At 49.1% G+C, this 26,866-nt stretch overlaps 1 long non-coding RNA gene across 2 annotated transcripts; it reads left to right on the top strand.

The window, feature by feature from the left end:
- Nucleotides 1–17: 17 nt before the first annotated feature.
- On the top strand, nucleotides 18–26,586 carry LOC114015200 (uncharacterized). 2 transcript variants are annotated; one of them, XR_003558993.2, is made up of 3 exons: nucleotides 18–1,265; nucleotides 2,370–2,609; nucleotides 25,833–26,586. It is a non-coding gene; the product is annotated as an uncharacterized LOC114015200 (long non-coding RNA). The 2 variants fall into 2 exon arrangements; XR_008732730.1 differs by having other exon boundaries at nucleotides 2,373–2,609.
- The last annotated feature ends 280 nt before the right edge of the window (nucleotides 26,587–26,866 follow it).

Below are 26,866 nucleotides of genomic sequence, written 5' to 3' on the forward strand. Positions count from 1 at the left end.
TTTGGTTCCCAGCCCCCGTCTGGGTGAGTGGGAAGGACAGCAGGTCCCACAGGGCTGCTGCTCCCCTCCTTCCAAACCAGAGGCTGATAAAAGCAGGAGGAGCAGAGACGTGATTCCTCCTGCTGCTCCTCATCACCAACTGCAATGATTGCACCTACCAGTCATTCGTTCTGCTGGTTCTTCCTAAGCCACCAAGCTGAAGCCCGAGGGTTTGTACCGGAGGGGCTAGCAGAGGGAGGGCAGTGAGGGGTCAGGTCACTGCCAGGCGGCTGGGTGTGTAAGAATGGGGGCTTATAAGAAAGATGAGGACAGACTTTTTAGCAGGGCCTGTAGCAATAGGACAAAGCGTAATGGTTTTAAACTAAAAGCTAGATTCAGACTAGCTATAAGGAAGAAATCTTTTGCGATGAGGTTGTTGAAACACTGAATAGGTTGCTCAGAGAGGTGGTAGATGCCCCATCTCTGGAAACATTCAAGGTCAGATTGGATGGGGCTCTGAGCCACCTGGTCTAGTGGAAGATGTTCTTGTTCATTGCAGGGGGGTTGGACTAGATGACCTTAGAATCATAGAATCATTTAGGTTGGAAAAGACCTTTAAGACCGTCAAGTCCAACTGTTAACCCAGGACTGGCAAATCCACCACTAAACTACATCCCTAAGCACCGCATCTACATGCTTTTTAAGGACTTCCACGGATGGTGATTCCACCACCTCCCTGAGCAGCCCGTTCCAATGCTTGACCACCCTTTCAGTGAAGAAATTTTTCCTAATATCCAATCTAAACCTCCCAGGCTCAACTTGAGGCTGTTTCCTCTTGTTCTGTCACCAGTTATCTGGGAGAAGAGACCGACCCCCACCTGCCCCCAGCCTCCTTTCAGGCAGCTGTAGAGAGCGATAAGGTCCCCCCTGAGCCTCCTCCTCTCCAGAATAAACAACCCCACTTCCCTCAGCTGCTCCTCACAAGGCTTGTTCTCTGGCCCCTTCACCTTTATAGGTCCTTTCCAAAACAACCTCTTCCATGATTCTGTGAAGAGTGTTTTGCAGGAAGAGGAGATCAGCTGGGAGTCTGGTGGTGTGGTGTCACCCGCAGGACCTGGGTCGAGGGCAGGGGCAGTGCCAGAGAAGCTGCTTTGGATCTGAGGCAGGTCTTGGAGAAAGGAGAAGTGATAGAGCCTTGTTGTTGTGGAGGAGATGGTGGAGCTGAATGTGGAATCAACTAGCCCCAAACAAAATGCTCAACATATGAAATGGCTGAAGGATGCAAGGTGAGGAACCACCACCATTCTGCTCTGACCTGGCAGGACACTTCATGAAGACCTTCCTCGGCAGGGAGGCTGAGGCACCATTGGTGGCCATGTGGTCATATTTACCGAGCAGTGAGAGGCAGCCCCATCTCTCCCCATGCACTGCGTGGCTCCAGGCACCGGCACAACTCATGTGCACTGGTGCGATGGGCTGTTCCAGCTGAAGGAGAGGGGAGGGACAGGAGAGGACTTTTGACCTTGGCCCTCCTAACCTCACCAAGGGAGTTCAGTCCCAAGCTTTAACTCCAGATGCTTCCTTGAATGAACTCAATGTACATTGTTTCACCCTGGGAAAGACCGTTCCTGTAGCAGTATTGCTTTTTGGATAAGGTGTGAGCATCTCTGAAAGCAGAGGAGGCAGCTGGGCTTGGGGTTGGGTGCGAGCAGAGGTGGTGTCAGACCTCGTGGGATGCAGTGGGACTGTTCCCTGGGCTCACCAGGATACGGGGCTCTGCCACTGTTTCCTGGCCTGTTTTCTCGATCCAAAAGAGGTGGCATTTCTGACCTCTCCTCAGCGTGTGTGGTGCTTGGGCTTCGGAGGGTCTGTGGGTTCACGAGGTGTGAACCCAAGGGGAAAGGCTCTGCAGGCATCAGAGACAAAAGTATTCCCAACAAAAAGTGAGCAAATTCCTCCTCCTCCTCCATCCCTGCAGGCTGTCTCTGAAGGACTGGAACCTCCTGGAAAGTTTCCTGGCTGCCCCCATGGAAACAGTTCATTCCAGGGCAGTCCCTCAGATTTACTTGGATGCGATGCTGGCTCCATAAACCAGCTGTCAAAATGAGCCAAACGCCTTGTGTTTTGAAGCAGCTTGCTGCTGGAACCAGGCAAGTGTTTGAGCAGTGGTGACCCCGAATGCTGCTGAGGTTTAGCAGTTAAGACCGAACGACTCTGAGGCCGTTCAGCGATATTTCCCTGCTGCAAAGGCTTTAGGACTACTGAGAATTAAAGAGATTTTCTAAAACCTAAAGGTCTGATAAGCACACGACTTCTCAGGAAAATCAATGAAAATTGGCTATCAAATTCCTCTTTACGATGGACTGGTGACTTCTAACACTGTTTCCCAGCAGGGCCAGCGGATGATATCTTGGCTCATCTTCAAGAGGAAGGGTTGGAAGTGTGTTGTGCAAGTGCCAAGTATGGCATGTGGATCAATTTTGGATGGCACCCAGCCAGGCTGGCAAGGAGCCAGGAGCCTTCGCATCCGAAGCACAGCATTGAGAGAGCCAACAGCGCTAGCTCCCAGCTTCTCCCGAGTCCTGTGGGAGCCCAGGAGCCATTCTGGAGGATGATGCTGGAATTATGTGGTAGGTGGCCTCTTCTGACTCCTGCTGCGCTGGCACCCTCAGCTTCTGCTCTGGGAGTGAAAAGAATATATGCCATATGTGAAAGGTTTCCCATCTCTCTCAGCACTTTTCAAACCTGGCAAGCATTTCTTCCAATAAAAGAATTAATTATGGATATATATAGATATACGCGTGCACACACATCTATACTTACACATCTTAACACCTAAGTCTTGCCCAAACCAATACATTTATTTGAGGAACATAGGACTATTTAAAGTTTGCTATTATCCATTGAAGCCAGTAGTGCTGATTTGTCCTGCTGTAGTATTCTTCCAACTTCCAAGAGCAAAGGCCAAAGTGGAGTCAAGACATGCAATTGCCGGGACAAAATGTGACTTTCAGATCTTATTTTTGGATTGCTCATTCCCTGAGTATAAGAATAAACCAGATGGACTCTGTCTCATCCTATGACCAGACTACAGGTAGAACTGTCACTCTTCTCTCTCCTGACAGTCTTTCATCTGTGAAGGGACAGGGCATGTGAAAAATTGCAGCCAGCTCCAGCCAAGCTGCCTGTTCCCTGCCTTGCCCCCAGCCGCTGGTCACTGTGGGATGGTCTCACAGAACTTATCCCACACCTCGTCTCAGCCTCAAAGTCAGACTCCACAGTCCCAAGCTTTCTCTCTATTGAAGCCAAAGGCTTGCTGTTTCTCTGCAACCCAGAGCCTGAGATTTTTGATTCCTCGGGTCTTTGCTCTCTGACTCCCACCCCTGAAATAACCCCCTGGTCACAGGATGGATCTTCATGGCTTTAGCTGGTACAAGGACCAGCACAGCCCATCCCTCACACTCAGCAGCATTAGTGCAAGGAGGGGACTGGGAGGATGGAAGACAGGCAGCAACACACTCTCTGCCCCACCAACAGGTTCCCCTGGCAGGGGCAACACCCCGAGAGGGTCCCGGCACTCGCATTTGGGAGGGGGTGTTGTGGCTGGGCTGTATTGCTGTTCACCCCAGCGAGGTGTGACAGGCAGCTGCAGTGTTACCAGTAGTTATTATGGGAGCACCAGAGAGTAAACATACAAGGAATTTCCTTGCTGGGTAAAATAACAGGCTCCCTCCAAAATAATAACCAAAACAGAACCTGGGGAGCTCTGTGTTTTCAGGTTTTTGTTCCCACCAGAAATTTTCTAGGCTATTTGCAGCTAGTTCATTGAAGGAGCTGATCTTGTAACAATAAATATCACACCACATGTTTAGGTTTTGACTTCTTTCTTAATACTTGCTGTATTTTCAGCAAGTCTTCAAGAGAGAGGGATACAGTTCCTTGGTATAGGAGCTCTGGAAAGCTACAGGGTTTTTTGTGGTCATCTGCATTAACCACAAAAAGGATTAAAATTCAAAGTTAAAATGCATCATGTCAGAATGAATCTCTCCCTCTTGCTCGCTCTTTCCAGTGAGAAAGGGTGGTTTCTCCCGTGCTGTCCAGGCATCCCAAGGTTCCCCTGTGGGGTACCCACTTCCCTGGCATGTGGCTTGGAGAGGTGCTGTGTCTTCCCAACTGTTCCCCACCACAGCATGGATGCTGGCTGACCACTGCCAGAACCTGGACACTCCTGCCTTGCACTATGAGGACGTGCTGGCAAGTCTGGAGAAAGCCTGTAGATCTTAGTATAGATTTTTGCTTTGGATTTGTTTGAAGCAGCCCAGTGAATGTCCATTAGAAGTTTGTTTAGACTTCAAACCAGCTTAGGCAGCTTTTGCCACACTCTGAGAAGAAAATAAGATTTGGCCTCCATGGAGCAAGTGGGAAAACCTTCATCTTTCCCGCTGGAAACTGCTGGACTGGTGTTACCCTTCAGTGAACAGGTTTATTTATTAATCTGCCTTTCTAGCATTAACTTGTATCTAGCAAAGGCAATGTGTACCTTGCTCAAAGCAGAGCCAGCCTCTGTCACCTGGCTTTCCAAACCTCGTCCCAGATACCTTCACTTTGTTTTTTCTAGAGTTCTGACCTGAAACCTCCTGCAAAATCTATTTCTAATCTTGACGGTTCTTCAGGTCTTTGCTTTTATGCAGAGACTTCACGTCCTGTGAGTCTGAGCCACATCCTGACATGATGTGCTGTGAAATACAGCACATGGAAAAAGCTGGGCTTGAGAACAGAGCACAGAGCCAGTGTTGTCTGCCTGGGGATCCAAAGGGGGAGCAGGAGGAGGGAATTGGCTTTGCTGCCACCAGCTGTCTCGAGAAGGATAATTGCAAGAGAGAGGCCAGTGAGACTCAGAGAGGAAAGGCTCAAGAGGCTGAGTTGGAAGGTGATGGTTAGGGGTTAATGTTCCTAAGCCTGCTTCATCTCTGTTGCTGCTCAAGGTGCTGTCTCTTGCTGGGCACCCCTTTCGCCCACTGACATGAGCTGGAAAGGTGGGTGCTTCACAGTAGGGGAGACTGGTTCCCTTGCTGAAGGGCTGTCCTACAGCAGAACGGGGCCAGGACGCATCAGGGAAACCACAGCTGGAGGAGGGATAGAGGTTGCCCCTATGTAATTAGCAAAGCTGGGCTTTGGCCCAGGGCTGGAGTTTGACTCATATAATTTGCAAAAAAACCTGCTGAGAACAGATGTTTAAATACAAAAGCACCTTTTTTAGGAGTGTCCTTTCAACACATCTCAGATTTTATTGCACCCTAAGCATTGTCAGTAAACATTTTTTTCTCCCTGCTTCCCACAGTCTAAGGGCTTTGCTTTGTTCAAAAACATGAGAACAAAGGCCCAGCCCAGCGAAGAGTTACATTCTGTGTGTGTCACAATGTTTTCCTGTGGTTTTTCCTTCGGGAGCGTGGAGGGCTGGTGCCGTGGGTGCACTTCCGCCAGTGGCAGCTGCAGCTGGTTCCTGCTTGAGCATCTCTGCATGCTGGAGGGGCAGCTGTGACACAGCTGGAGTATGACGGTATGTCCCGTATGAGCAGCTTGCATGCTGACAAGACAAGCCCTCTCTGTCGAGTCCCTGTGTGAGGCTTAAACTACGGCCAAATGAGGAAAAAGGCCAACTGTCACTGTCGCCTGAGGTAGGGAGGGACGCTGTCAGGCATCCTGCAGGTGAGGCCCAGCACCATGCAGATGAGTTGGTGTCCACCTGGTAATGCTGCGTTCCCAGCAGTGACTTACAACTCAGTCTATAACTTCAAGTCAATGACCACAGTATGGATGTAGTTACCAAGGTGGGTGGATGGTTCCAGCTGCCTGTGTGGTGTTCACACCTCATCAGTAGCATAGGATGCCCCCCAACTGGCCCCGGTTGGATCCTTCGAGTTTGGCCCATCTTCCCTGTTTCAAGCCTGACCTCCCCTGGCCCTTCCCACCATGGCTCCCAACACTGCCGTCTCTCCAGACAGGGACACCCTGGGGACCTTGCACCCCTGCCCCATCCTGGGTGGGCTGCCCTTCTGCAGAGCTCTGCTGGGCTTCCTGCTGCGGCTCCCTGTCTGTGTCCTTCTCCTCTCTTGGTCTTGGTACTGGAGGTAGGTCTTTATGAGTGGTCTTTAGAGATGGCTGCTTCTAACTCTGTTGGGTAAACACAAGGGTGTGGGGAAGCAGAAGAGCTCTGCAGGGATCCTAACCAGCTACTAAGAAGAAAATTAACTGTATCTCAGCTGAAACCAGGACAGGGTGTATGAAGCTGATCAGCAAGAGATGAACCCCCCCCTTCCCAGCAGAACCTTTATTCTTGCTCTGGTTTTGTGAGATTGTTTCTCATAGTCAATGTGGACAAGGTTGAAGTCTATGACATTCCCAGTGTCTGGCAGGCTACGGGATTTCAGCAAAGCAAGGCGCTATGTCCCCGGCTTCGGCAGAGTCAAATGTGCTGTAGGGCTGCTGGGCTTGAACATCAGCAGACATGCACCAACCTGGGGTGACACCAAGCAGGGTGTAGGTGAGCAGGCAGGTGACACCAGGCCTGGCTTCCTACGGCCAGAAGCTGCTTTGCTGCCTGGGCAGCACCCAGTTCTCCTGCGGCTTTTGCCCTGTCCCAGCCTGGGAGAAGGCCACGGGCTGCAGGAGTGCTTCCCTGGCTGCCTGCTCAACGCAGGCGTGCTGCAGCCTGGTGGTGCTTTGTCCGGAGAGCAAAAGGCAGTGGTGGCATAAGGGATTGCTGTTGGTCCCCTTCTCCAAGCTGAGCTATTGCAAATGTCTCTGGCCAGGCACATCTCTCCCCTTACACCTCCACCTCTGCTTTCTGTTCCAGCTGGACAGCCTGGAGCCCTGCAAAGGAGGCAGTGGGGCATCAAGGGCAAATGTAAACTACTGTGGCTTGAGACACTGTTAGGTTTGCAGGCCTCCAGCTCTGGGCCCTTTATCACCACAAGTTGGAGCTCCTGTTATTAAATAAATATTCTGCTTTTCAGCCCTACAGAGCCAAAGCCAAGCCCTGTTTGTGCAGGGAAGCCTAATGGGGAGAGACCACCCAATATAGATGCAACAGAACTCGTTTAACTTGCACAGAGGAAGAAAAGAGCGAGGTTAATGCCTTAAAGCAATAAAACCGACTTGGTGTTCAGGCACACATGTGGGTTGTTGGAGCCGACAGGGTTATCCCCTGGCAGCAGGGCTGTGCTAACTGACCCTGTGCCCTTAGCTGTCCCTGTGCCCTTAGCCCATGTCAGGCTTGAGCTAAGTCCATGCCTCACAGCTGAGCCAGGTTAAAAGCACACACTTGGATAAGTCAGGTTTTATGGCTCAGGCCATGGAATAACTTGCTGAGTGGCTGTAACGGGATCCTGCCTGGTGCCTTCATGGTGTACATGACCTATCCTGGTGCTAGCAGACCTGTGTCTCCCAACGAGCCCCAGAGGCCAGGCAGGTTTGAAACAAAGATCTCTGAAGCTGGCCCGTGACAGAGCATATCCATCTCCCGCTCCCGAGGATGGGGTAGAGGGGGGACCACAAGCCGGGTGGCCTGAGGGAGAGGCAGGGCAGGACTTTCCAGGGCTTCATCTGCAAAGGGCAGTGTGAACAGGAGCGGATCCCTTGTCCTGGCAGTAAGAGTTGTGAAGAGACCTTCCTTTCATCTACCCTGGCTACAGTGTACAAAATCATGTGCTTTTACCTCGAGGGGAAGCCTTTGCATTCTTCTAGTTGAAAGAACTTGTACAATTTTTGGTATTTCACGTTTGAAAAGACTAATGGCAGGGAAGTTTTTAAAAGCATTTCCTTTACAAAAAAGTCAACCCATACAGCGTGCAGCTGGTGTACAATATACCTTTCAGCGTGTAGTTAATGATGTCAAGCTGTGCTACTCCAGAAGGCAGGCCTGAGGTTTGGGAGCATGGGGATTGGCATTGCCTTCACCTCTGTGCTGCTGGGAGGTACAAAAGGGAAGGAGGAGAGCCAGGATTGCTCCCTTGATCGCCCTAAAAATATGGGTCGCAGATCCAAGAGTTTGGCTCTTGTAAACTCAGTGACTGCATCTTCTCTGAGAGGCCAGTCTGGAAACACAGAGCAGCTTGACTGGGAACAGAGATGGACAAATCGGTACTGCTGGCAGGAAGATTTTTGCTTTCCCAGCTCACGGAGAAGAGACTCCAGCAAACTATGGTTCAGCTGAATTTCCACATAGGAACACAGAACCATTTCAGATGCCCTAGAGATGTCCCACCTGGAAGGGTCTCCCGTCCAGCCCTCAATGCAGGGCCGGCTAGATCAGACTGCTCGGGGTCTTGTCCAGTTTTGGGTATCTCCAAAGACGGAGACTCCACATTCTCTCTGGGAAACTTGCTTCAGTGCTTGACCACCTTCATGATAGAAACTCATTTCCCTTGTTCTAGTGTGTGGCTGTTGCCTCTTGTCCTGTTGCTGAGCTTCTCTGGGAAGAGTCACGGATGTTGTGACTGAGCAGAGCACTGACACCAGCCTGTGTTTGGGCAATCAGATTCCACCTCCGGGCTGCTGGTGTATTTTTGCTAATGTGCATGCAGCCTGTTTGCACAGGCGGGGAAAACAACACATGGCCCAGCTTCTGACCTGTGGAAACAACTCGGCTAAATGCTAATGCTTGCTTTTTCACCTTTCCCACAAGTGGGCTAACAAACCCCTCAGGTTCTTTGCTCGGGATTATTCCCAATACTAATTTGCATGAACACCAGTTATTAGTTCTCTCAAAATGTCCATGTGATGTGTTCATGGACATGCTGAAGCCATGACCTAGCAGTGTTGCTGAAGAAGGGCAGGGGGCAGGTTGTGTCCCCCAGCCCCGAAGCCAGCTGGGCCAGCATGTACCCAAGGAACACAGGACCCCACTCCCAGGCTGCCTGCTGGGATGTCTGAGCTGCATCTAACACTGGGCAAGTAAGCTGAGGTGGCCAACAAGCTTTACACCCACACCTCTCAGCCTGGAGACCAGCATGAACAGGCTGGAGCTGTAGAGAGGTGGCCAGGTGGTCTCTGGTCATGGACAAGTCCCATCTAGCTTTATTTGCCAGCACAGATGGACCCTCTGAGTCTTCTCTGGAGCTGATGGAAAGCTGGAGGTAGATACAGATGTGTGTAAATGATAGTCTTAGTGGATTTGTCAGCTATATGTGGCTGAAGACTGAAAACTGGAGCAGAAGAATCAGGGACATGGGAATACCGTATGGGGGCAGACCCTAGAGAGCAAAGATGATCTGCACAGAAAAGTAATTTCCAACAAAACTATGGGATCTGTCACATTACGCATTCATTACCTTTAATCTCACATGTGCTTTTCTTCTACCATTACTTTGCTTTTCTGTAGGCCTGAACTGTTTATTACCATGATGCCAGGCATGACCTTAAGTGACCCTCTACGCCCTTGATTTTAAGAATCTGTACAATACCATCTGGGCTTCATCTCTGCAAAAATCCTTCCTTTTCTTTCTCCAGGGCTCTTGTCCCTGTTTAGCTAGCTCCAGGATGGGAAGAAATGTCAGCAACAATTCAGTAGTGCTTGCAGTCAAGCCTTCATTTCCAAAACACAGGGAGAGGTTCCCAGAAGAAGGAAGTCGAGTGTCTCAGTTGCTTCTAGAGATTAGTACTCAAATGACATCTGACAGTGATCAAAAGGAAACACAGTTTTGTCCAGGAGATATCAAAAGATATATCTGCTGAAGGCCTTTAGTGATCTGCATTAGCGGACCATCTGGAAGCTCGTTACCACATCTGCTCTTTTGATCAGTTGCCTTGAACCCAAGAGAGACCAACCAATGCCTAGACCTGGGGTCAGTGAGGCATTGCACGGAAAGAGAATTGCAGTTATAACTCAGGTCTCACAGTGAACATCATGGCTCTGGACGTCTCTGTTGACCAGTCCTGAAAAATGTATTTAATTTAGCCCAGAAGGCACCAAATCATTTGTTTTGCCTCCACTCCTGTGTTCAGATAGCCATCTCAACTCGGCTTGTTTTCAATGAAGGTAGAACATCTTTTCTTTTTTTTTTTTTTCTCTTTTGTTAGTTTGGTAAATAGTGCTCACTACATCAGAGACAGTTAGTTAAAGCAAGTTGATTTAATGTCACTGAGTCATGAGCAAGTCAAACTTTTGCCTACTACCTGCTTCTTCTGAGACATGTCAGGGCATCTATAACAGCAGAGCATACATACATGGGAATAATAGATTGCTTAATAACAAGGATTTTTTTGCTGAGCTTTGTGAAATACCCCTAACAGATTGGGTATTAAAGACCTGGAGACATTGCTGTAGTATGTGACACTAATTATTACAAAATGAAACTGTAAACACGTGGTTTCCTTGCAAAAGCATTGTGTAACCATCAGTTAATTAAGCTTCCCTGCCCCTGTTGGGGTGGATGTGGTTACCTCTGCACTGCAAAGGGAATAACACACAGCGCAGAGACGGTTCGTTGGCTGCTGTAAACACTTCCCACATCCCCAGAAGAACTTAATGCTAAATCTCCTGATAATGTGGTTTTGGTTTTGAAGTAAGCATAGACTTATTTAATTAAAAGTTTTGTGCTTTTTTTCCTTTAGAACTGCAGTTACAAAGGCTGTAGAAGAGGCTGCCTTCACTTCCCTCAGCTGGCAATGTGCTGTACAAATTAATGACTAGATAGCCAGTTCTTGCTTTAGGGAGGTGTAGAGTGGTGGTTGTTCCTGAATGTCCACAGTGTTCCTGCAGGATCTCTCACTGAGGTGTAGTTACAGGCAGAGTAATTGTGTCTCCTCTAAATGCACATAGTTAAGGGATTTAGCTGCAAAGCTTTCAAAGCCTGTGTGTAGCAAAGCAGCGTCAATGTGATTTTTGTGCTGTCATGATATGGCTTCCCATAGAGCAAGGCAAGGATTTATTAACCACTGGCCCTCACAAACCAAGTGGTCTCTGTCTGCTGGAAGAGTAAAAATGTGAGAAAAGTGGGCAACCAGGGCAGGGCCGCATTATTTCTAGTAACACAGTGCTCTGAGCAAAAGATGGAAAGGCGAGGATTTAATAGCAAAGTCTCAACACCGAGGCAGGCTGCATTTTTTTTCCAAGTCTGAGTGGTTTGTATGCTGTGGATTAGGGTGTGGGGCTGAAAATGGGCATAGCTATTAGCATGCTAAGTGTTGCCGTTTCATCTTCAGGATCTCATTTGACACCTTGGTGTAATAAGGATGGAAATAATAAATTGCAAGCTGTAAACCCTTGTGTGTGGACTCACTTTGTGCTGACAGTGGTGCATTTCCAATAAGGCAGTCTAACGCCATGCTGCTTTTAGCTGAGTCAGTCCATGGCATCAGCAAAAGCCTTTGCTCAACAGTTGGCAGCGATTCAGAAGCTCTTTGGTTGGATGCAGCAGATCTTTGTGCTCCCTTTTGATCTGAGGGGTCCCCAAAGGACGTTTATCTTACAGGTGTGAGCCGCAGCCTGTTGTGGCAGTAGGTTTAATTGATTTTTGAAGACCTATTGGAATAGTACAAAGGCTTTTGGGGTCTATGGAAAACATACAATGGAAACCACTGGTGGTGGGTCTCTGGCCTTGGGGTGAGAAGATCAGGTTTTATTCTTCATTCTGCTGTTGGCTGCTCTGTGATTGATTTTACCTTCGTTTCCTTCAGATACATGCTTTATGTATAGCACCCAGCAGAGTGGGTCCTGCTGTGCCTGCTGAAGACATGGTTTGAGCTGTGCAGCTCTTGGCCAAGCAGTGATCTGAGAAACGTTCACCCCCTGATGTCGGTGCCTGGGGGATGCACACATGCTAGACCACACTGCCCAAAGTACAGGCAGAATATGGCGAGCATCGAGCCCTGCTGTGCGCTTGCGTCCATCCCTATGTGTCTGAGTGGTGATGCCTCCTCCATCCATTTTGAGAGTAACTTTCTCATTCCTAGGCTACTCTGTGGTGTGACTAGCTTGGAATGCCCTGCTCCAGCATGGCAGCTGGATGCTTGGGCTCAGAGGTAGACTTATGACCACAGCCACTGTCTCTCCCTGCGTTTTCCATTGTTTCTAGCTCTCCATGGCAAGAGCAGACCAAATGAGGCCACAATCTGAACGATCTATGACCTCCTGAGGTGGAGAAATCCTGGACCGAGACCATAGGTCCATGCTGGGGAACACCACCACATTCCTGCAGTGCTTCGGATGCCTCTGCAGCAGGATTGCTTACAAATCCTGTAATCCATTAACATTGACTGCTTTAATATTGTACCAAAGTTATCTTGATTTTATTATCTATAAGAATGATGCAGTGACCTTTAGAGTGTGTTGCTGTTACAGGTGTATCCTGAAATGGTCATTTTAAGACACCAAGGGAACAAAGCCCTTTTTAAAGTTGGGTTCAATAGCTTTTTATAAAGGAGAAATAAATGTATATCATCTGGAGACACATGAGAACTTCACAGGGCTTTTATTTGCTACTTAACTACATTGGGGCTTTTAGCTGTTTTGTAGTATTTAGATTTCTATATGAATTTCAGACGTGGCTGTTTCATAAGCTTTATTTTAAACACTTTTAATCATACTGAAACAACATCATAGGAATATACATGGCACTACAAACACAAGCTGGTTTCGGCAGGCACCTTTATTGCTTTTCATCTAACTTTGTTTAAAAAATGGGAAAACAAAGGGAAAAGTCTGGTCTTTTAAAACTGTTGTATGATGGCTTATTCCTGTTAGATTTGAATATTGGGTACAGGCATCTGTAAGAAAGTTGTTACTCTCTCGGGAGTCTCAAAGTATTTAATTTTTGTCTTATCATAAATGAACCTTTTAACCCTTAAAGACCTGAGTCTGCTAATAAATGCGCATAGGCTTGGGATCTGCATGTGATCTAAGGGGACTCTTCACAGCGCAGAGGGTAACTATAGCAGCAGAGGTCTGCTTTGGGAAGAAGGAGCATATGATTTATGCTTTTTTTTTCCCCCAAAGTTTGTTTTTACACTGTTTCCAGAAGAACTTCCCATAAAGAGGTTACTCAAGTTTGAAAAGAGGCTTCTGTTAGCTCACTAGACAAAGCTTTCCTCCAGCTCTTGTTTAACATGGATTAGACTCAAAAGCTGATTTCTGAAAGCATTTTAAGTAGAATAATAATCATCTTGAAAGGATTGTCAGTGGAAGCCCCTCCACTCTCCCCCTGGTGAATAAAACACAGCCTAAATGCTTAATAGAGACCAGTGGGCTTTTCTGGAGTAGAAACTTGTTTTTTCTAGCTCACTGCCTAGAGGCTAATTTGTCTTTGGATCAAAAAAAAAAACCAACAACCCTCCCCTAACTTCACTGTGTTTTTTCTCTCTCTAAACCCAAACCATCAGGAGTCTTTTGTTTTTTGTTTGGTGGGGTTTTTTTTGTTTACAATGCTAAGTGTAAATCAACCATAACCAGTTGTACAATGCTATTACAGATTGAACCATCTTGAGCAAACACTGAGAAGAAGCTATCTAAAAATATGCTCATAAAATGTCATGGCTGGAAGCCTGTGAAAAGGAGATAACAGAACAGGGAAACATTTGTCCCATTTGGTGACAGAAGTTACTGGGTTTTGCCACCTCAGTATACGGTGATTTTTATGAGCAGCTCTCAAACAGTGAACATCTAAATTATGTTATCTTTTGGAGTCAGAAGTAGATCCCAGGGGTGTAGCCATCCGTGCTTCCATCTCTGACACTACATGGTTCAAAACACAGATGAACATGGAAATTGGCTACTGCTTCAGTCAACATCAGGCACTGAGGGAGGGTGAAAACCTGGCTGTAACAGTGGGGCACACATTTACCACCAGGACACGTCACCGATGCTATCCAGGGCAGCTGTTGCCCAGAACTGTCCCTGACACAGAGCCTGGATCAGACCCAGGAGCGCAAAAGAAGGGATGGAGAAGGATGCCCAGCTCAGCAGCACCTCCTTTTCCATGACTCTGCCCTCCCCATCAGGTCCTGGTCCCCTGGCAGTTACCGCCACTGATGATTCCTTTTGCTGGGTGGTTTGGCTGTGGCCACCCAGTTTTGATGTCCCCCTTGGTACTTCTTGTAACCCCTCGAGGATGCTGTGGCTGCATCATGGGAAGTAGGAGGTGGAGGATCAGGTTTTCAGCTTGCAAGGTCCCTTGCCAGCCCTGCCGACTGGGGAGGGCTGTGCCAGAGCCTCTAGGATGCCAGCCGCTGCTTCTGCCCTGGGTACAAAATCTCCTGCTCATGGGACATGCTGTTGCCTGAGACTTCAGAAGTAGCTCAGAGGTTTGCAGCCTTCTGGTGGCTCCCAGCGTGGGTTTTGCTGTGTGCACACACGCACTGTGTGCAAGCAGAGCATCGCTGTATGCCTGATGCAGCGGGGATGTGCCTCCTCCTGTCTCAGCAGCAACAGCCAGGGATGGTTTTAGCCCCTGCCCTAAATTTAGCTGGCTTAAAGTAATTAATATGCAGGGGGGTGATGTACCCACATGCCACGACAGCTGCGAAAGGCTTTCCAGGGTTTGTGAGCAGGCTGTAGCTGAGTCCCCTGGTCCTTGTTCAAGTAAAGCCATCTCCATGATTCCAGAGGCAGAAGGCCAGCATCTGGCTGAGTGCTGGCACCGGTGTTGCCTAGCTTTTGCAGGGATGTGATGTCCCTCACATCTCTGCAAGCACACGGTGAACCTGCAGGAGGTCCAGTGAGGAATAAGGGGCTGAGATACCTGTTAGGAGGTGTTGGGTCTCAGGCTCCCGCTGGGCTGTGTGTAACAAACACCCTCACGTAGCAGTAATGGTGGCAGCTAAGTCCTTAGTGGGTTTATGGCACTCCTGCTACTTCATGGATGGAGAAGGGGACAGAGAGTAAAAGCCATCTCAGGAATACCTAATAGGGGAGTTTTCTTTGCTCTCATGCCTTTGGATGCTGTGCTTTATCAAAGGCTTGGTTTTCTTAGTTTGAGGTTTTGCTCTTGTGGGAGGCTTTTCAAAGAACCCTGAAAATGCTTTGTAGCATTTTCTAGAGATGGCCACATTCACCTCATTGCCTGTGGAAGTTAGCGATGCTTTGTTCCCAGCTCTCACCTTGACTTGCCGAGCTGTAGCTTGCAGGGGGACTGCAAGTCACCCACTGAAATCTGGGATTACCCCATGAAAGTAGGATCAAAAGCTCCAGCAGACTGTGGAGGCTGAGTAAGGGCTGGAGGAGGGAGGTGTCAGTGGCTGCACCGTGCTCCCTGAGGCCTGGACCAGGGTCAAGGCAGGGAGCCAGATGCTTTTTTTGGTGTGACAGCAGGATGGTGGTTACTCTTTACATCGTCAGGTACTTGTGTAAATGCCCAGCTGCTAAATATATCGGGATTTGCTGTATTTCTGTTCTGCCTCATCGGAGCAGATGATAGCTGTTCACCTCTCCCTGCAGTAACTGGGAGCAGAGCCAGCCCAGCATCACCGAGAGAGGTAACACATTTCTTCTGAGCTGTGGCTGCTCCTCCTGTGCTTGCCAGGCAAGCTCAATACAGCTCTTTTCCCAATTTAACAAAACTTTGCATGATTTTTTGGCTGCAGTCTGTTGGACTGACTTGAAAAATGAAGCAGTTGTGGGCTCTGCAAAGTTATGTACTATGTTCCTCATGGTACCTGACTTCCCCTGGAGGTAACGTGCTGGAGAAGATGCTGGCTTGATGCATTTTTGGGTGATGCAAATTGAAAGTGTCTTTTTTAATGTTGAGCCAAATGACAAATAGAGGCTGAGAAGAGACTCAGCAGCGGACTCCAGCCAGCCGAGGTGAGCCACCCCCCGAAGCTCGCCGTGCACGCTGCAGTGCAGATGTACACTGTCAGAGAGCTGCTGCCACCGGCACTACCCCAAGCTCTGCTTCCCGGAGCAGAGCGCAGATGTCCGAGTCACTGAATAGTTGGACAAGACAAACTGATTCCCCTCTAACACTGCAAGAAAGGTCACACTGGGCCAACATTGTGTTTTTGTTAGTGCTTCCATATGAAAGCAGTGTGAGCACTTTAGGAAAAGGCACGTTTTCCTCCTGGCAGTGGTGGGAATGGAAAATGCTTGGCCAATAGTTAATGTATATTTTCCGTAATCACTGGCATTACTGTGGCAGACAAGGGCCTGTGCTTTGCTCTCATCTGGCGAGGCCAATTCCTCTTGGCATTTAAATGCCTGTGTGAATATACATTTGTTTGGTGGCTAACCAGTTTCTTGCAATGGCAGGGACCTGGGAACTGGTGATGGCCTTAATTCCTTCTGCTTTCTTCCCATGGCACACCTTTCTCTGAGGCAACACCTTTTGAGGTTATTGCTCTAGGTTATTTACAGGGTAATCGAGAGGTGTTTTGTCGAAGCAGTGTGACGGGACACATGGGCCATGACCAGTACCTTGTCCTCCATATGTGCCAAGCAAATGGCTTTGAATATACAAGATATAACAAGGCTCAGGATGGGTGGCAAGTGCTAGTGCTGAGGTGGCATGCCACCATGCATCGTGGCATGGTGGGATGGAGAGACCTTCACCCTCAGCAGTTCCGTGCCCTGTGTTCAACCTCCAGAAGCTGTGGAGGGTGTGTGTCCCCATGGTCACCCTGGCCTTGCTGATGCAGGGGACCCTTCTTTCTGGTGGTTCAGCCCCACAAGGGAGCTGGCTGAGCTCTGGCTCCTGGGATATTTTAGCTGCATTACCAGTTTCTTGCTTTCCTTCACCATCTTATTGTCCCTCACATAGCGACAAGTGTGGTAACAAAAAATTGCTTGGGAATGAAGCTGGGACACAGGCTAGCTTGCAGGAGGTGGAAAAGGCAGAGCTGTCAGAAGAGACTTCTGTTTGGTGTCTTACTGTTATCTGTAACTTCTCCCTCAGGAGGGATGTTAAAGCAAATGATGTTACCTGTGAAGGAACCAGCTGAGAAACTCCAAGCCACCACGTTTTAATAAACATTAGCATTCTGATATTCTGGAGGGGAGGGAAGGGCTGTCACAGGAGCATCTGTATAGTGCCTGTTTGCAGCTAGTGCAGCTGAAGTCAACTCAACTTGGCTAGCAAGAGTGCAGCTTGCACCCCTTCGGCCCATCAGCTGGAGAAAGGGGAGGAGGTGGTATGGAGAATGGAAACCTGAGTGCAGGGGACTGTGAATTTAACCCAGTGCTTATCTCCATCTCGGGCACTTCCTTTGCAAAGTGTTTTGATAACTGCCAGCATGAGATGGGGAGAGTGTGTTCTGCTCAGGGCTGGGACAGCTGCTGGCAGGAGCTTGGGCCATCTTAATGCTATTTCTAAAAAAAGACACCAGGGTGTGTGAATTTCAGTGGGACCAGAAGAAGGAAGGGGAGAAGCTTTTATAAGCCTGGGCAAAACACTTTTTTTTTTTGTCCTAGGGGATGAAGGGTTTTTAATTATTTCTTTTTCCTTGCTCTCCGTGCTATGTAACTGGACACAGCCCTTACAAAACCCTGCCACGGGCTATGTCATCTTCCCTGCAGCTGTCTGTGTGTGCATGCATGCCTTCATCCACCAGCAGTGGTCTGAGGCAGCTGCAAGCAGCCTGCAGAGCCACTGGCACCGAGCTCTGGGGAGCTTTCTGGGCTGGGTCCTGCCTGAAAGAGGCTTGGAGTGATAAGCAAAAATACCGCTTCTGGTTGTTGAGACTTGGTGTGCCAGCAGCGGGGCTCCATCGGAGATGTTAAAGCCTGACACTGATACTGGCACTGATGATGTTTGCGGGGACTCTGTGGAGTCTGAAGTGTCCTTCCCTGGGTGACACAGGGCCACACAGGGAGTGTTCATCTGTCTCCTCCCAGGGCCATGTGTGACCCACCCCCCTCTGGAGCGGGCAGCCATGTCCCAGGCACTCTGGTGTCATGGAAGGGTGACACCCCCCCCGAGCACCTTCCTGGCGGAGGAGGCAGATGGAGTCCTGTGAGGTCCCTCTCCCATCCCTGCCCAGAGGGTCTGTGCTCCAGGGACAGGCTCGGGAGGAGTGCTTTTCCCACACACATGTCCCTGCAGGAGTGCTGGAAACCTCCTGGGGAACACTTGTCTCTGTTATAAAATCACAGAATGGTTTGGGTTGGAAGGGACCTTACAGATCACCTAGTTCCAACCCCCTGCCATGGGCAGGGACACCTTCCACCAGACCAGGCTGCTCAGAGCCCCATCCAGCCTGGCCTTGGACACATCCAGGGATGGGGCATCCACAGCTTCTCTGGGCAACCTGTGCCGGTGCCTCACCACCCTCATGGTAAAGAATTTCTTCCTTATGTCCAACCTAAACCTACCCTCTTTCAGTTTAAAACCATTGTGTCCTGTCCTGTCACTACATGCCCTGGTAAAAAGCCCCTCTCCAGCTCTCTTGCAGGCCCCTTTAGGCACTGACAGGCCGCTATAAGGTCTCCCTGGAGCCTTCTCTTCTCCAGGCTGAACAGCCTCAACCCTCTCAGCCCAACCTCCCAGGAGCGATGCTCCAGCCCTCTGTCTTATTGCTGCTTTTTCATTTCTGCTTTTTTATACTGTGTCCAGGTGGCTGAGTTTAAGAATAGATGGTCTGAACCAGGAGAAGCGTCTCTTGGTTTTTTTGCCTGCTAAAAGAGCAATTACTGCATGTGGTGCCTGGGACCTGGAAGACCAAAATGCCTTCATCTGTGCATCCTCCCAGACATTACCCTGGGCTCCTCAAAGCCCTGGACTGACCTGGGGCTGATCGCTGCCTGTCCTTGCTGCCCTCTGGCAAAGTGTCTGATCCCTGTGCTCTGGTCTCTTCCACTCCCATTCCCCACCTTGTGCGCATCTGGTCTATTAACCCATGTGAAGTCTTGTTCCCCTTCCAGCAGTGCCCAGAGATTGCCAAGAAGGATTATGGCTTTATTGGACTGGATTACGAAGTCCAAACAGTACAGATCCTCTACATGCTCTCTCCTCTCCCCAGTGCAGCTTTGCTGATCTGAGGTCTGTGCCTGTGCTCACTAGCTTTGCAGCCAAACATTTCTGAGCTCTGCAGAGAAGAGATGATAGACAGGCTAGTAGTTGTAGAGCAGTCTCACCCCTTTTTTTGACTCTGACCCTAGGAAACAACTCCAAGCGCAGGCTGTCATGCACCTGTGCCCTCACTGCGTGGAGCTGGAGACATCAGGTCTTACGTTAAGGGATGTGTACTCAGGATGTCAGGACTATGGCCAGGGATGGGATGTGTTGTGCATGGGGTACATGCTGCTTTTCAAAGCTGCTTTTAAACTGGGATTGGCAATGGGATGGGAGCTGAGGCACTGGGCTCTGGATTTGGGGCAACTGTGGAAAATGAGCCTGGAAGTGGCTGCAGGAGCCTGGTGCTCAGCAGGACCAGCTCAGACGTGAGCCCCAGGGAGGGGGAGGGGGGAGGATTCCAAGGGAAAGAGGGTGCAGAGTGCCTTGTCATGAGGAATTCAAGTGACAGAACTGGAGAAAAGCGAGAGATGGGAACTTAAAACTAACACTGAAAAATACCAGAAAAAAATAGAGACAAGATAGGGACAACCAAAGGGAAGGCAACTATTGTAGAAAACTGCAGAGGAGCTGCAGTTCTGTAAGGCAGTGTAGGCAATGAATGGTCACATTCAGCTTTGGTGTATCCATCTGTGATTGATCTAGGCTGCTTACGTAGTGGAAGCTTTCCCAACTCCTGCTCGGAAGGAAACACCACTAGTAATTCAGCTCCAGAAACATATCTGTTAACAAAACAAAATAATCCCTTTCCTTCCCCAAGGACTGGTGTGGGAAAGGAGGAGAGAGTGGATCTGTGTAAGGGTTTTAGAAGGAAAGGAGTATGGGAAATGCTGTATCCTTTAAAGGGATTATTTCTGTTTCAGCTTCACTGAAAATGCTAGAGGTCACTGATCCCCCAAATGGGAGATGTGGCAACATGTGGTGGAGCAGGTACAGTGGGTCTCTGTTGGCCAAGAGTTGTCTCCTGTCTTATCTTTTTTTTCTGCTGAAGTTACATGAGACTGGCTTGTTCTGCTGAAACAAAATGTCAGTGATTGATTTATTGATGTTTTCATCACTAAAACTTGATGCTGAAGATTCCCGCCCCCCCCTCCCCCCCCTTTCTTCTATTGGGAGTGCCAATAGGGACAGCTGGGGGGAACTAAGCTCCTGGCATGACACTGAGTTTGCTATGCAATGAACATCTTGATGGATGCAAGACAAAAGGACTAATAAAATTATCTTAATCCTTTTACCCTCAGCAAAACTTGCCAGTAACTGCTGAGCAAATCATAATGTGACCCAATAAAACTCACGTGAAGTCTTGAAATAATGACTGGGAATTGAGGAATCTACTGTGTCCCCAGGAAAGCTGCTTCGGTGCATAATTACCGCCGCTGAGAAATATTTCCTTTCTGAAACCCATGTTCTGGTTACTGTTCAGAGCTGTAAGATCTTACACCCTTTTCCCCCCATCAGTTGATTGCAGCAGTGCTTGGTCAGCGTGGTTATCTAGTCGCTGCTCAGCTTTCTCTCAGCAGCACTGAACAGGACAGCTTTCTCCAGTGACTTGCTCCAGGGCAGACTTTTAAGCCTCCAGTCTGCCCTGGGACTGTCTTCTGAACTTCTCTGTTGTCAACACCTTTTCAACCCTTTGCAGCTGGGACTGGGCGTAGCGAGTGGGTTCAGTTTGAGATAATGACAACGGATTTAGGTATCCAGCCATGGGTCTGTCTCTCTCATAACAGATAGCTTGACTCAGTTGCCTAAATATGGACATCTGTACCTTCTGAGAGGCTCCAGGGAGGCTAGGATGTGTGGCTGGCAGGGGTGACATGGAAGGTAAGAAAGACCTTTAGGGATCAGTGAGGGCAGGCAGGATGCTTTAGGGCATCTTGGGTACCCTCAGTGCCTACACACCCCACCTTTGGGTGGCTGAATTTTGAACTGAGCCCCCTGGGGCTGCCCCGTGGATGCTCTGCCACGTGATGCAGGAGGCAAGCAGCACTGTCCCCAGCTGCAATCACTCTGCTTATGGAGCAGAAGGCCTGGTTTGCCCCCTGACCATCAGTTAGCGTGGGAGGCTGCTGATGGAGCTGCTATGTATCATCACCTGGGAGCCCCTCTCTGCAGGGCCAGTCCACATAAGTGTGATCTTCAGTTTTCTTCCCTAGTGCAAGATCTTGCATTTAGGCTCATTAACACCAAGGACAGAGAGAGACAGGCTGCTTTTACACCCATTATTCACCACCCACCACATCTACCAAGTGAAAACTTCGCAGCCAATCTCAGGACGCTGAGCTGGTAATGATATGCTGCTACAATGACTTTCTAAAGTCTTTCAGTTAACCAGTTTTAATCCTTTTTATTTCAATGTCACAAGTGGTAAATAAAATGCACCCTTATAAAGCAAGGGATTTTGTTTGATCAGCGTGACTGTATGCTGCAAGGATAATGGATGCCAATCTTTTTTTGCCTCCTATATCCCTATACAAGCCTTTGCATAATTTAATATCAGATGGGCATCAGTTTATCCACCTGTGGTTATCCCTTCGAATGCAAGTGCAATATAAAACCACTTTTCTGGCTTTTCATGGTCCCCTGAGTGCTGCGGGCACTTCCTCTATCTTTCCAGTTCCCATCTTGCATCTTTTTTCCCCTGGTTACAATTCCTAGGGTCAGCTGCTGCCTTCATACATAGGCATATGTCTGTCTATCTTTCACTTACTTGGATGCATTCGCGATCTTTCCTACCGTTGCATGTTTATGCACTGGGACTAACCAGGTAAACAGCCCCTTGCACCTTGTCCTATCACCACAGGGTCACCGCTGGACCCCACAATGACGTTTGCCCTGACAGAGCAACAGGACATGGCGTGGAAGGAGCCTCCTTTTCCCAGGCCCTTTTTTGACATAACTGCAATTGAACCCTGACAAATACTAAACCTTTGTGCTCTGCAGGGAGGTGTCTGGCAGATGCTACCAGAAAAAATGTGCAACGATAAATCTCCCTGTTTTCTCTGCCCTGCTGGAAGAATGCAGATGTCATGGGAATCTGGAGCAGAACAGGGCCAAAGTGTTGTACTGTCCCAAAGACAAGAGGCAGGATCCTTTCTCCGTCCTTTCATGCAAATCTTGACTAGGAGATTTCTTGGGATAGGGATGCTGGCTTGCACCAGGAAGTCTGGTGGTAGGAGGTGTTTGCTTTGTTGAAGCTAATTTGCATCTTCCAGGGAAAAAAGTCTCTGCTGGGGAAAAAAAGGTCATTGGGAGCAGATAGAGTAGGCATGGGGGATACCTAGGACCCAGGACTCCCCTGCAGATTAGTAAGGTCTGGGTGATTAACCAAGCTGCCTGCCACTGATCCGGTTAAGAAAGAAGATTTGCAGTCCTGCCTTTGCCTCCTCAGTTATTGACTCTCATGGTTCGAGGATGGTTTTCTTTGAAACCATTCAGGAGTACAGGGGGGGGGCTTCTGGCAGCTTTGCTAAGATGGCAGGCTTGTTTTCTGGAGCAAGAGGGAAAGGGTAGCTCAGACTGCTTGGTGTGTGTGGTAGCAATGAGTGAGATGCATCAGAAACGATGCTGTGCAAGACGTAAACAACATGAGCCTGCCCAGAAATGAGGGACTGCCTTCCTTGCATATGCAGTTTTGGATGAGTAAGTGCTGAGGAATGTAACCCTGAGGAAAGTTCACTATCCCTCCGTGGTGACTGACAGGCTGCTAGAGTGCTAGAGTGGGAATGACCTGTAATTTTCCATGTGTGGCAAGAAATCAGCCACAGCCTCCATTATCAGAGCACAGGAGCTAAGACCAAAACCTGCTTGGGGCAAGTCAACAGTGGGCCAAGAGCCTTCTGGTGTCATTGCCTCCTTCTGCTGCAGGAAACAAGAAGGTGGTGCTACCAGAAGGGAAGAGTGACAACTTTCTTGGGCACATGTATGAATGCAGTGCCAGGTCTCGCTACTCCAGCTCCACAACGGGGTCGTAGATCCTGAGGAAGGCCCCAAAATGAGTGGTGTTCTTGCGTATTACTGACTGCTGATGACCAGCAAGTGCAGCTGGCTGGAAAGCTTAATTTTTCCAGCTCTTGAAAGTCTTTTAATGCTGGTTTCTCTACCTGGCCCTTGTGGGACTGTGTCTGCAGCACTGTGCCCAGTTTCACGAAAAGCAAAGGAGCAACACGTCCAGTTATACACCATTATAACCCTAGATATGGTCATATATTACCCACAGACTTTGCCCTGAGAGTTGTAAAGACAGTGGGGGTGCTAAACATGCAAAGGCTTTCCTTTTCAACAGCTGCTCCTTCCCCCTGGAGAGGCCGATCATCAGGTCAGTAGGCAGCTAATGATGGTGCTCTCAGACCCACAAATTAATGGGCTGCATTTGCAAATGTGATATACAGCCAGACTCAAGCTAATAAAGCCTTGTTTCGTTCTGCTTTAGATTTCTCAGTGAAACAGTCTGTTAAAGTGCCTTGGCTCAACAGGCAGAGCCCTGCAGCTCAGTTTTTGCAGAGCCCTCCCCCAAGTTACGAGCCCTGCAGCGAGTGGAGGGCAATCACCTCTAAACAGGGAGCCAAATTATTTGGGCAAATTTTTTGTTCAAACTATTGAAGTTTTGGTCTAAGTCCTTATGGCTTGGATTGGTTCAGGAGAGATGTGGAGCCTCCTTCTCAGCACCACTGAGTGAGCACACAAGGAAATGCTGAGGGCTGTTGGAGAAAGTGGTGGCCATTGAGACCACTGCTTGTCATCTTGGCAGTATTGGCTGATGGCCTCCTCCTGCTCACCTACCCTGTCTCAGCTTATATTTAGAGTATTTAGATCTCTTTTTGCTGCATGTGGAGCTCAGGCTTTGGGATTCTCAGGCCTAAGCAGGGACCCTTCAGCATGATGCTCCATAAGATATTAACGCTGCCAGACTGAGCAGCTGGTGAAGATTTCAGGATTTGGCATGGATGGATGAGACTGGATGAGGCCATGCAAACAAATCACCTTCCTCGAAAGAGGGGAAAACCATCAGCAAACGCTGTGTCCTCAGCTAGTGATGAGTCAGCTTATGTCTCCTATGGAGTTATCCTCACTAGCTTTCATCAGCTAAACCAGCTGCTGCAGTGGTGGGAGGCAGTCAGCAACCTGGAGTCACTGCAGTCTGTCCTGTAGACAATCTGCCTTAAAATGGAAGAAAACCAGTCCTCTGAGCAAAGCCGACCTTGCCCTGAGCATTATCCAGTGCCTCCAGGCAGGTCAGCTGAGAGCCAAGGCAGCACCCATCAGGACGAAGCAGACGTGTGATGGGGACGTGAGGTCTGGGGGCCATAAGCTGTGCCTGGTGGGAAGGGCCTTTGCTGTGCTGGCACTGAGGATACCACGGCAGCAGCTGGGGCAGGGGATGCTGCTGAGCTCCACCTGCAGCTGATGAGACATGCCAGGGCCTGGGTGGAGGCAGGTGCTGGGGTCACTCCTCCAGCTGGGACCCCAGGGTGGGCAGTCTGGAGCGGGATCTGTACAACCAGCACGGTTACACAACGCCCCACACCCGCCTCACCCAGCTGCCCCAGGCTGCTCTTACTTCCACCTTTCTGAGTGCCTAAATTCCTGTCAAGTGAAATGAATTTAAGTTTTGGGGCGTTTGTTTTTTTTTTTTTTTTTTTAAACACACAGCACTCCACTCCAGGCCAGAGTCAGAAGAGCAGAGCATCCTTTCCTGCATGCAAAGAGAGGGCATGAGCCGGGTGACATGCCCCGGTGTGATGCTAAGCACTGGCACCTCTGAGCAGAGCAGCAGCATGCTGCCTTGAACCCAGCTCTGCCCAAGGAGCAGGCTTGAAAATGCTGGTCCCAAACGCAGTTGCATCACGGAGGAGGACGTATGTGAAGGGGAGAGGGTGCCTCGTGCTTGCCTTCCTCTGTGACACCACTGGCAGGTACACAACTAAGTACTGTGCACAGCATGTAGACCCTGGAGATGTGCCCCGAGGGACAAACGTCACTGGGTTAAACTGCTGTAATAGGAAAATTCAGTGTGGACACTCATTCACAAATACCGTTTTGCAGCAGCTACAGCATCACAGAGATGCAACACGCTTCCTCAAAGGCCCTCTCTGTGCTTTCCCAAGCGTCTTCACTCCCTCTGGAGCTGTTGTCCCTGAGGCAGGGCTTTGATCCTGATCCCCTGCCACGAGCTTCTGAGAAGAGTGGCTGAGCTGCAGCGATAGCATGGCCATTGCATCATGATGGCCCTTGGCAGCAGCCCAGGGCTTGTGGGCTGTTGGCTTTGGGGTCCTTTGTTAGGGTGGGAGGGTAAATGAGTTTGGCTGGGGTGGGGAGGGTGCTGCTGTAGCTCTCTGCCAATCCCCCCAGCTGCTGTAGAGGTGCAGAAGATAGCAGGGCGCTGTGTGGGCACTGGCGAGTCTTTTGGGAGCTGTCTGGTATTCCTGACTCTGGGACCAGCTTTCCAGGGCCAGACGTGTCCATGCCTGTCCAGGCTGCCTACGAAGATGGGGTTTTGTGGTGCTCATTCTCCTGGGCTGGAGATATATATTTAGATTTGTATACCGGGATGCATATTTAGTGCAGAAGGTCCCACAGATCACCTCCTGGGTGGGTGCCCGCATTAGTCTGATGTCCTAAATAGGACCAATAAATACATAAATACTGCAAGCCTCATCTCTCTGCTGGCCATTTCTGGTATGTCCCAGCTGAGTGGACTCAGACTCAAATTTGTGACCTTAACGCTGACCTACTGAAATGAATAATCAGCTTGAATTTACAGTGTCAGAGGTGATGCCAGAGGGGAGTACTCATTTTTCCTCTGAACCCACTCATTACAGCAGTAAATATAACATTGTATCTGTCCTTTTACAGTGGAAAGGACCGTATTGATTCTCCTGAGGCATCAGTCTTCTGCTGCCCTCCTGCCCCACATGCTTCTCTTCCAGCCAAGCACAGCACAGCGCTGGGTCACCTAACTTGCTGTCCCGGTTCTCGGGAGCATGTGCTCCGATGACAGTGACCACCAAGCATCATTCAAGGACACTGTGCATCACACATGGCACAAGAGCCTCCAAGTCTCATTTGAGCTCCTGGTTTCATTAAAACTGCTTCAGGGAAAACATTTTGGTGACAGGAGCAGATTCTTTGTGGAGCTGAATGAGGGAAACTATGTTGTTCAAGTAAAGGCAATTTAATTCATATAAAATAAATGCTGACTTGTTAAAGAAGATTATTCTCCTCTTCTTCGTACCCCTATTGTCCCTTTCTTGTGCTATTTGTTTAAAGCATGTGCAAGCAGCTGGCACAGGGCAGCGGTTTCTCCAGGAAGCCAATTTCTGTCTCCAAAAGTAAAATCTGAAAAAAAGGAAAAGTGAAATCTGCCTCCAAATGCAGGAGTTGCTGTTCAAAATGAAAATGAATTGGTAGGTAGGAGGGCCGGGAAAAGAGAGGGGGAGAGCAAGAGAGGGATAGGGGCAACACGGCGTGCCCAGACCTCTCCCTTAAGGCCGGATGACGGCCGTTCCCATGCCTGGCAACAAGCTTCCTGCGCTCCTGTTGCCTCCCGCACCTTTTAAAAGCGGGTGTTGGTACAGAGGACCAGTAGAGTTTTAATTTACCTCCAGAGAGATACACTTGCTTTGTAAATCTGCAGCATTTATGATGAAAATCTGTTTAATTGTTTATGACCACTTCGTGCATTCATCCATTAACAGCTTCAAAGGAGAAAGGCCTTGGTTTGATAGGAGATTCCAGACCAGAGGAAAGCAATATTGTTAATGTGTTTTGGATTTATTTCTTCTTCTGTGTTGTCCATGAATTTTAGCTGTAGTCCTGAACCAAGGTTATTCAGGCAGTTGTTCTGAGAATATCTTACTGTCAGATACCCTTATTCCTTAGATATTAGT

The sequence above is a fragment of the Falco cherrug genome, chromosome 6, assembly GCF_023634085.1.
Source record: "Falco cherrug isolate bFalChe1 chromosome 6, bFalChe1.pri, whole genome shotgun sequence".
Lineage (NCBI taxonomy): Eukaryota > Metazoa > Chordata > Aves > Falconiformes > Falconidae > Falco > Falco cherrug.